The sequence below is a fragment of the Rattus rattus genome, chromosome 14, assembly GCF_011064425.1.
Source record: "Rattus rattus isolate New Zealand chromosome 14, Rrattus_CSIRO_v1, whole genome shotgun sequence".
NCBI classification, from domain to species: domain Eukaryota; kingdom Metazoa; phylum Chordata; class Mammalia; order Rodentia; family Muridae; genus Rattus; species Rattus rattus.
The window spans coordinates 9,794,899-9,805,941 of NC_046167.1; the positions used below are offsets into that span (position 1 = coordinate 9,794,899).

The following is an 11,043-nucleotide window of genomic DNA, read 5'->3' on the forward strand; positions in this document are numbered from 1 at the left end:
TGTGACAGTGACTTAATTTCCTTGATTTTATGTGTATTTTTCATATCCACCTGTTGGCTATTTTCGTATCTTCTGTGATGCCTCTGGCTTGGCTTTGCTCACCTTTGGCTGTAGTTCCACTTCTATAGCTCTCCAAACTGTGCACCACAATATACATTCTTTGCTCACTATTGAGGTTAGCTGGTGTGAGACCCGTACCACAGGGAATGCAGTAGATGAAGACTCCACCTCATGCATCCCTGTGATAGGAAGACCATGAACAGATGGGCAAGAGAAACAGATGCATAAAGACTGAAGGAGAACTAAGCAAGTGAAACAGCTTCTTTCTACAGGATTGCTAAGTGCCATTAAGTGATGTGTAAATGATCGTAAGAAAACCTGTGCAGTGTGTAGGAACATGTCAGAAATTAATAGCTCTAAGACAAATCCTGAAGGTGGACTGACAATACAATGGACAAAGGAGAGTGGATGAAATGCAAGTTTGAACCAGCCTATCTTTCTATTTTGGAGTATGGTAGTAATGCCCCTTATCTTCACTGCTTAACTTATTTGGGCATTGTAAACATGCTAGCTTCCAAGGGTTGCCATACCCAGCTTCTTCACACTATATGGGTCTCAACATATGCTCATTCTGTTTTGAGGTGATGTTTCATCATGTAAAGGTGTTAGTGTGACCAATTTTTTGAGAGCTGTAGGGAAAAGGTCTTCCCATCTCCTGGTAGTTTCTGATGGCACAGTGATGCTGGAGTTCCTTGGTTTGTTGATTCAGCATACTTACCTTGCATTTCTACCTCCTTAAAGAGGCTGGTTGCTGGATTTAGGGCTGATCATGCACGACTCAGTATGGGTTCACTTCAACTATATCCACAAAAACCTTATTTCTAAAAAAGGTCAGATTTGTAGGTTTTGGCTTAGCATAAATATTGAGCAAATACTGTTTAGTTCCCTGCTCATATCTGTGATGTTTTTTCTTTCTTTTTTTTTTTTTTTTCTTTTTTGCTTCCCAGTGACGATGAAAGACCATATGAGGTATCACAAAGTTGTGGCCAGTCTTCTAAGCTTTACCATACCACTCACTGATCAAGCATTGAACCTGCCTGAACCAAAGTGTCCCCATCCATTCCAATAGCTGCTATCTCCTGAGAGGACAGGGTTCAGGGATTCAGAGTTTACTATGTTGGGCATACTGTAAGCACTTTCATATTCTTGTCTTTGGACTATGCTATAATTTTGAATGGCATCTTTTCTCCATCATTACAGGCATTGATTATTGCTGGTGAATTATAAAGTTTTTTTATTGAAATCTTTCAACTATTGCCTTACAAAATGTATATTGTCTTTCTGGATGTTTCTCTTGGATTTTCTTGGTGGTTACCACATGAGTTCTAAGATTCTCAAGTCAACAAACAACAAAAGCATGGTCAAACAATGATTATCTGTAGGAAGAAACAATGTCCAGGAAGTGGCTTATTTACATCTGTTACCAAGACAAGTTGATATTCTTTTCATGCCTACACAAGTTAGTGGATCCACTGTCATTACTGTCACACACAAAGCACTGATTAGCACCTAAATGTTGCAGTTCTGAAGACAAAGTTCAGCGTCTTGATTGATGGTTCAATCACGATCTACAGCAACATGACAGACACACAAAGAGCCACCTTTTCCCAGAAGCTGTACCATCATAAATTGGCTTGTTGCCAATGTTTCATGTGTGAAGAGGGCAGAGCTCTTTCCACTGTTGGCCTTTGTATACAAAGGCCTCTGAGTACCAGAACCACACTTGACCATAGGATCTGGCTCAAACAGTTTAACACTTCAGTAGCCCGCCATAGTAACCCATTTTGTATCTTCTGCAGATACATCAATTCAAAATGTCACTTCCACTCCATTTTTCCTTCTTTTATTACTACACCATTCAATTTCAAGCCATCATACCTCAAAGTATACAGTTGTTAAGGTTGTTTATTAATGATCCCTCCTGCAAAGACCTTGCCTGTTTATATTGCACTGAGCCTAACACCAGCACTGTCCACCACCATACATGGTCAATATACAGCTGCTAAATGCAATATAGGGATCATCTACGGTCTACATTAAAATGAACTTATTAAACAAATACACATTTTCTGGGTAATAGATCTTGCCACCTGTAGGAAACCATCATGTAGGAGTCTGGCCAGGCCTGGCAAGTATGTGACCCACTGCTGCCTTCCCACTGCCCCCCTGTAATCTCTTTGTTTCTTTTTCCTCAAACACCAACTGGATGGGAACTTCTGTTATTAATCTCCAGAGGCTCCTGGAAATGTAGTATTATCCAAAATAGAGACACACTCAGAATGCTTGTCATGGTCAGTATATACCTTTCACTTATCTGAAATATATATGATATATTCCAGGATATGTGAGGTCACTAAGGCCTCCCACATGGTATCCCACACTACAGTTACCTCATGTTTTACTCCCAAATATCAGTCTTTTCCCAGGTTTCCTCAACTTTCAGATATCCCCTTAAATGCAAATACTTCTCCACAGACTGCAGTAGCTGGTACTCAAGTGCGCATATAGAAAGCTTGGAGGTGGTTGCTTATTAGTCTTCCTGTCAGGTAGGGCATCCACGGGGCTCCAGGAAGCTTTTGCAAGCCTAGGAAATAGCACTCTTTCTAGAACAGCATCAGTTGTGGGTGAAGTCAGATATCCACCTCACTTTTCCAGAATCTACCAACCCAGACAAAAAACACAACAGCTAGATTCAGTGGAATTCTACTTGAGGACAAGGTCAATAATGACTACAAGGAAGAGGATAGAATATAGCTGATCTTGGAACAACCATGACCTTTATATGAGAACTACATCAACCAATCAAAGAGCCCTCTCTTGGAGTGGACCTTACAAAAGCTGACGAACACCCCAGGGAACTCAGGTGGGCTTATGCTTTTAAAAAATGTTTGTTAGCATCCCACAAGAACCAACTAGTACATGTGTTCATAGACTAGCAAGAGTCTCTGACATCAACCTTCACTGAGAGGATGAAGGCGAAGGTGGTGTCATGGTTTAGACTTGGAGCAGAATTCCAGGTTCTATTACAACACGGATCAACACCAACATCAAGAAAGTATTACATATAAGATGAAGTCATAGTTAACATTTTTGTCAAAACTGTATTTATTTTGAGATGACAGTTTTTGATTGCACATTTGAATCTATTTATAAACAAAAGTTCTCAAAAGGAATAAAGTCCCTTGTGCCCAAACAAATCACAAAAGGATACAAGATGGTTTACTAGGACCTATAAACCCCGAATGCCATCCAGTCAGACAAGTTGGAGGGCACTTCTTTGTATAAACAGGTTCTTGGAGAACTCTACATGGTTTTTGGAACAAATCCTGGCATGGGCATAGCTCACCCTGCAGCAGAGTACACACAAAGCAGCTTCTAATGACACACCATCAGTAAAAGTAGTTAATTTTTGTATTGCTTACTGACGAAGTCTCTAGTAAAAGTGGCACCAGAGGATCTGTGGCCTTGACGTGTACAAACTCAGTAAGAAGCTCTAACAAGCAGCACGGGGTATGGCTTGGTAGTCATCAGCAGTGTGAGCACATGCCTCATTAACTTCCTCATCTCTAATGGAGCTCAGGCAGTTTGCTTCTGGGAGGGCGTTCTAGAGATGCTCTGTGCTCTGCATTCAGTAAGGCTTAATTGTTAGTCCTATTATGGGCTAGAATTTTTTTTCTGTTCATGGAGCTGAGGAGTTCTAGCCCTAAGCTAAGTAATTTCCCCAGTTCTGCTGCAGGCTATGCTTCCTGTTTCCTTCCGTTGACAAGGATACGCACCATCTGTGGCTTGCTTTTTAGAAGACCATTCATGTCTCCAAGAACGGCCAAGGCTTAGTCTTGAGATATTCCCTCCAGTGAAGGCCAGGACATAGTGGTTTATAAGACAGAAACAGTATTTAAGGAAAGCGTGTGCTCTATCTGATTCCCACTGGCTTCTAACTTAACTCCCCATCTGGCTTAAGCCCCAGGTGGGTCTCAGTTTCTTTATCACTGAAAAAAGACACACACACTTTCTCTCACTGCTCTTAGAATTAATTTACTCATCACCCATAAAACCTGCTCAATTTTACCTTTTTTGAGGCAGAGTATTACTACATAGACTAGGCCTAGGCCAGCCTCAAAATAATGATCCAGTGTTACCACTCTGAAAAAACTGTCCAATTTTATATCAACATAACTAAAAAAATATAGCAGGAAGGCAGACAGTATTTGTTCTATGTACATATATATTTATTTAACTTATTAAATACCTATAGTGAACTAAGAATATATATATATTTAAGCTTAAGCTTAAAACATGGCCCCTAGATTGCAGTCCCTAAAGCAGCAGTAATATGCAAAATCATAACTCACCAAGTTCTGCCTTGAAGCTCAGCTAAGCAGCAAAATCCCCTGAAGCAAGGGGAAAACCAAGTTGGAGCTATCCCAGGTAAAGACCATGGAGAGAGACACAGAAGAGAAGAGCTATCTCCAACAGCTGGTCTCCCCTGAGCATTAAGGCATGAGAGCACCTCTATATCCTTCAGGATCTCACTGTATTTTAACTTAACTTCATTTAATCTTAACTCCTTTCTTTTTCCAGTGAAAAAGTAAAACAGAATTTACAGGAATGTGTGTTTATTCTCCAGCAAATTATATTTGCTGATTAAATCAAGTCTCTAGTCAAGAAACTGTGGCTTTCTTCATCCTTCATCAATGACAATGAGCTCTTAGTAAAGGCCGCACTGAGATAGCATTTCCCGAACAGCATCCAGAGTTACCTGTTGGACACCGAACTACTTTACAAACAAGTTACAGTCACTATGATTTATCAACACTGCTGTTAGATTTGTTTCATCTCCTTTTTCTTTTGGCAAACTGAGAACAACCCAGAAAACAAAAATAAGTCTTCATTATTGTATAGAAAAATTAAATGAGCCTATACTTACATGCCTAGTAATTCAGACTAAACAGTACAACTGAAATCCTTAGTGCAAGAAATACAACCAATTAATACAGCTTAACACTCATTGATGCAAAGGGAAAACTTTCCTATTCAGAGGTAGAGTCCAGTGCACAGGCTTGAAAACAATAGTTAACAGTCTGAACAAAACCAAGCCAGGCTCTAAAGAGTCATTGCTGATGTCAGATACCAGACTGTGTGTACACACATACAACAAATACACTGTACAATCTTTTAAAGTAGTTTAATAAACTCCACAAAATAGTATCAGGTGCATTTAACTATTTACATAAGTCAATTTCCAAATCTCCCATTCAAATAAAAGGAATAAAAATAAGATTTCTGCTACCAAGTCAGCAGTTCTTTCCTGAAATGGGCTGGTAAAATAAGGTACTTTACATGAGAGGAAGGAATTAATCTAAGAGGTATTCATATTTGGCTAAGAAAATAGGTCCCTTTTAGAGTTATAGAGATGAGGGAATACAAAATGACACTTTCTACATTTTTAGACCTCTGTTTAAGGTTCCTAAAGAGAGAAGCTGATCCTGTTTCCCACTCAGAGCAAATCATCAGAGACGCAACAGGAGGGAAGTTAATTTTTACTTCCTGCTGTGGAAGTTTGGGCCAGAACTTGCTTATCCTGCATACAGAACTGCACAAGACACACTGCATCGAATCCTGACTAACGTTTGTGGCTCTATACTCTTGGAATTTTGACATTTGTTCCTTCCATTTTCAAACTGTGCTCCATTGAGAGGGGTCAGGCGTATGATTTTAGGGTATTCAACACTAACATACGGTTCTAAACTTCCCCAAGCTCACACAGGAGGATATAACAAAGCAAATGCTGGAATTTGTCTCAAACAATAAACACCTCACCAACCTCAGTCACTGCAACCTAAGAAGATGGGTAGAAGCAAAGCACTTGTGTGAGACTCAGACTTCACGTCAGATCCTCTCTGATAGGCACCTGTAACTCTTCTACTGTACTCACCAGAAGAGTTTAACCTATCCCCCAACCAAGTTAGAAACAGTCAGAAAACACAAACGCTGGTTACAGTTAAGAAGAATGAACCTTCACAGTTTGTGTAGCTTCTCCAAGCACCCACAATGAGAATGCAAGTTGAATTTTTTTTTATTCAATCATTTTGTGAAAAATATCGCAGGAAATAGTAACAGTTTTCCTTTTAGTGAACTTCCCACTGGAATACCCACCCACCCACTCCCCATTTTCTAAATTTTAGATTTTTTAAAAAAACTGTATACAAATAGACTAAATTTGATTTAAAGGAAGCATATAAAAGTCAAGGAGAATATTGCTTACAACAATGGACATGGAAGTAGAACAATGACCAGGCAGGGAGCACATGGACGCGGCTCCTCAGGAGGTCATGAAAACCTGGCTCCCGGATGCTTCTCTGTCCAAGAGGCCTGCGCTGAGGACCTTGGCCTTCAGCCACAAAGTCTGACTGAGTTTTGCAATTACACCTTCATGTTAGCAGAAAAGGAGAACCTGGGAGGGAGAGGTGGGGACAAAACCCAAACCGAGAACAACCAATTGAGAGAAAACTGGAAGGCACAAGCACCCATGTTAATCTAGATAGACAGTCCTTGGAACTAGGCAGGAGAGGTCTTGGTTCAGCACTACAGTCAAGTTAATCCTGCTATTATTGAAAGAGAGTCGTATAAAACAGGTACGTAGAAACACAACAAGCACATCTCATTTGTGAGGAAGAAAGCTCAGAAGACGGCTAGAGAAAATGGAGCAGAGATAAACAATCAGTACTATTTATTTGGATGTCTGTGCCATGATGGTTACAAACTATACTCTCTGCTCTGAGGAATCAAAACCAAACCAGAATAAAAATGAACAAACATCCCCACCCCCAATCCCAAGAGAGCAGCAAGAAGGAATGCAGGAGTCTTACAGAGCACACGGATTCCAAGGGCATAGCATGGCATCCGGATCTGGAGGTGCCTTCAACTCTGCTACCTACCATCTGCCTCCATCTGGTGTCTATGACCAGACAGAAACCCAGAAACAGCAAAGCTCCCAACTAATCTTTGCCTCAACACAACTTCCTTTTCCTTCATTTCCTTCTCCAGGATTAGAGTCTGTTTCCTCCATGAAAGAAGCGCTGTTGGTGACTGCTGCGAAGGCTTGACACCGAGTTTCCTGAATACTGATTTTACGTCCCTTAAAGCCTCTTTGCGAACACCCACGCAACGTGGAGGTGGGCATGAAGGCGGCCTTGATGGGGCTGTGTTAAAAACAGAAGGAAAAAAGAAAACCAAACCAAACCATCCAAGTTCATCTTTTCTTAAACAAAAGGAGAAGCTGAGGGACAGCATGGCCTCAGGAGAGTGCCCCAGTTAGGAGATGATGGCTGGGGACCACCGCGGCAGAATCAGGTTGTCAGCACTTGCTGAACGCTTCCTCATGGGTTTTCTGAGGTCCTTGTACTTGTCCTCACAGAGACGAGAGATGGCCTGAGAAGGAGAAAGACAGTGCAGGTCAGGGTACATATAAAGGTCCCACCTCAGTCAGGGGCTCTGCACGGCTGTCACAGCTGCTGGCTCAGCTGGTCCTGCTGCCTAGCACCACTCCAACCCTGTTTAGAAATGGGGTGGTGGTAGTGGTATGTGTGTGTCATCATGATCTTGAAAGCAAAAGAGAAGGAGAACCCAGGGCTATTGTGAGGACAACCATAATGAGCGCTATATTGGTGAGAGACAACCATAGTCGGGATGGCTACAAATAAGGCGTCCAGAGTTTGACCCAGGAGCCAGGGTGGACCAACACGGTGGGTGTTAATGAGACAAGACAGGGTGTTGAGGAATGGAGAGCCCACATAGGCCAGGATGGAAACACTTTGTAGTCTGTAGCTAGTGTAAACCTGCCACTAATCTTAAGAGAGCAGGCTAAAATTCAAAGGCTGCATTTTAGGAAAATAATTCCACTATCAGCAGAGAAGATGGACTGGAGAAGAGAAAACCAGACAGGCATGCATATGTGGAGAGCAGACAGATTACCAGGCTGAGCTGTCTCACTCCAATCACCATGTATAGAGTTCTTGGGTCTTTTATTTAAACTTTGAGATTACCAATTGCTATTTCTCGTAAATAGTGTGTGTCTGAATTTGTAATAGCAACAGATAGTAATGTTCCCTCTTAACCAGATTATGTGTGGTAACAACAGCTGCTTTCTCTGTCATGTAGACAGAGTCAAAACACGTTGAGCCCAGCTTAGAGTAATTTTTTAAAAGATAAATACGTAAGGTACTTTGCATGTGGTGCAGATCTGCACAGGAGGGGACAGCGGCACCTCCCTGGAGCTCTTCTTTACTCCCAGCCCTTAGCATCCAGCCGGTCTCCTTGCTTTACTGAGTTTCCATCTTAAGCACTCAGGAAGTGGGTACAGGAAGATTTCTGTGAGTTTGAGGCCACCCTGGTCTACACAGTGAGTCCAGTCAGGACTAGGTAAAGAGACCCTGTCTCCAAATTTTTTTAAAAAAAAAAAGACTCCTAATTGCTCTCTTAATTGTCACTTTGAAGAAAAAAGAAACAAAAGACAAAAAACAAAACAAACCCCAAACCTAGAATCTGTGTGCCCAAATGGTCAACTTTGAATACAATGAACGGGAACAGGGATGATGTTATTTCACTTGAGAGAATCTCAATGAGGAATTCTCTAGAGCAGAGTGGCCTGTGGGCCTATCTATAGGGCTCTGTCCTGAATACCTTAACTGATGTACACCGTTCCCTGGTTTAGAGTAAGCTGGCTGAGCACTAGGCATATAAGCCTTTCTTACTCTGTTCTTGGATGTTCCATCTCTAGCTGCTTTGACTTTCTTTGGAATAATGAACTGTAACTTGAAACCTTAACCCTAACACATTTCTCCTTCACGTTGCTCTCAGGGTATTTTATAACAGCAACAGTAAGAAAACTACAACAGTTTTCAACAGAATGAATGCAAAGGAAATTCACACTAAAGATACCTCTTTACAAACCTAAGCCAACCAAACAGAAACCCAGACCTCTTTCTACCTCTGGTTTGATTTTATACAAGAGAGAGACAAACAGTGGAGTAGGTACATATGGCTTTGGCAATTTGGAAAAGGAATCTCATTTTCCACCGTGGTCTAAAGCTTTGTACTGGTTCCTTTTTTTGTTTTTTTTTTTTTTTTTTTTTTTTTTGGTTTTTTGTTTTGTTTTGTTTGTCAACTTCACAAAAGCTAGAGTCATTGGGGAAGAAAAAACCTCAACTGAGAAGATGTCTCTCTCGGACTAGCCTGTGGGGAGTACTACCTCTAGGCAGGTGGTCCTGGGTTGTAACAAAGCACACTGGGCAAGCCATGAGAGCAAACCACTAAGCACTCCTCTTTAGCCTGTTTCAGTTCCAGCTCCTGGGGTCCTGCCCTGCCTTCCCTTTCAATGATGACTATAATGTAGAAAAATAATTTTCTTCCTCAAGCTGGTATTAGCAATGTTTTATCAAAGCACAGAAACAAAACTAGAACAGGCTCTATGGCTGAGACTACGTTGCCTAGGGGCTGAAGTTCAGAGGAACAGAGAACAGGGACAGAGAACAGGGTCAGCATACAGTGGAGCAGGGGTCACTAGACCACTTTGCCTTTTACACTACCTATTAAACCAGATGGGAAGAGTCGATGGAAACACACATTTGCTGTGATAAACAGTCATGAGTTAGTAACAACAGCCTTCAACCCAAATCATGTCCACTGTGGCAGGCCTTAGCTCCAACTACAAAAGAATCCTTTAGGATAAAAATATAACATAATAATAGCTTTTCTGGATTTTCAATTGCTGAGGCCACTCGGAAGCTTCTTTCCATTTTTTTCTTTTGTTTATGCATGATGGAAAACACTTATTTTTGTGGACTTATAAAAACAAAAAAGTAAAACCATAAGCATAAGAGTGTTAAAAAGAACCATTTAGAAACAGAATTGGTGTACAATAAAGAAAAGCTGCCTATGGTTGTTAAAAAATGAAGAACACATATATAGTCAGTTAACAAACTGGCCTGCAGTCCCCCTAAGGTCCTGTCCTACTTCACAACACACCTGGAGAATACTGCAAGTGTGGGCACAGAGATGCTCATGGGGCAGTGCTCTGCAGCCGTGTGCGAATCCTCCTTACCTCCAGCTTGTGGGCACGCTCCCTGCTCAGGGGCTCCAGAGGAAAGCTCAGGCTGTTTGCTTCTGCCAGAGAACGCAGATCAAAATAATACTTGGCATACACACTGGAAGGAACATTGATGTTAAACTGTAGCAATTCAAGGAACTGGCGCTCCAGTTCATTCCTACAAGACAAAAGCAACAACAGTCTCACTTAGCTGCCTACGAACAGGCATGGCTGCCACCCATTGAAGACTCCAGAAAACTGCATCCTTTAGAAGAAAATTGATCTAATTAACTGCCTGGTTAACACCAGCTATGCAATATGACCAACAAATAGGTATTAAAAGGCAAATCCACATGAGCTGAAGCCCAGAAACATGAAGCCTGACTGCGATGATCAACAGAAATTGCTTTAGAAAGATTTCTGTCACTAAGGTCTGATACAGATAACGCCTGTCCCACAAGGAATCCATCAAGAGCAGCAAGGAACAGGTCAAGGAGTCTCAGAAAATACCTAGGAGAAGCTGGCCTCTGTAGCAGGCCTATACTTCCTCACTGGAGTTGGGGTAGGGGTAGGGGTGGGGGGTGGGGAGAAGTGTTCAGGGGCTTCTTATGTGAAAAATCAATTCCAGCCCCAGCCGTTAAAGGAATTTCAGGAGCCTGGGCATTGAGCTGGGTGTTGTGGAACCTGCTAAATGAACTGACAGAATCCAGCCTTAGCCTTTCTAATAGGTCCCATGTGGGGTTGGCTGCTGGACAGGTCTCCAAAGTGAGAGGAGAGGTATTTAGGTACACAGACAGCTCACTTTTATTTTGATGAGTAGGAACGGCAACAGCTAGAATGAATTTTCATATTTCAACACCAAGAATATCTCATTCATCTTTCAAAGTAGGCCTCTT

At 41.7% G+C, this 11,043-nt stretch overlaps 1 long non-coding RNA gene across 1 annotated transcript; it reads right to left on the bottom strand.

The window, feature by feature from the left end:
- Positions 1-3,141: 3,141 nt before the first annotated feature.
- Positions 3,142-10,648, bottom strand: LOC116883400. The gene is made up of 2 exons (XR_004385758.1): positions 10,163-10,648; positions 3,142-7,491 (listed from the first exon to the last, which is right to left on the bottom strand). It is a non-coding gene; the product is annotated as an uncharacterized LOC116883400 (long non-coding RNA).
- Between the last annotated feature and the right edge of the window lie 395 nt (positions 10,649-11,043).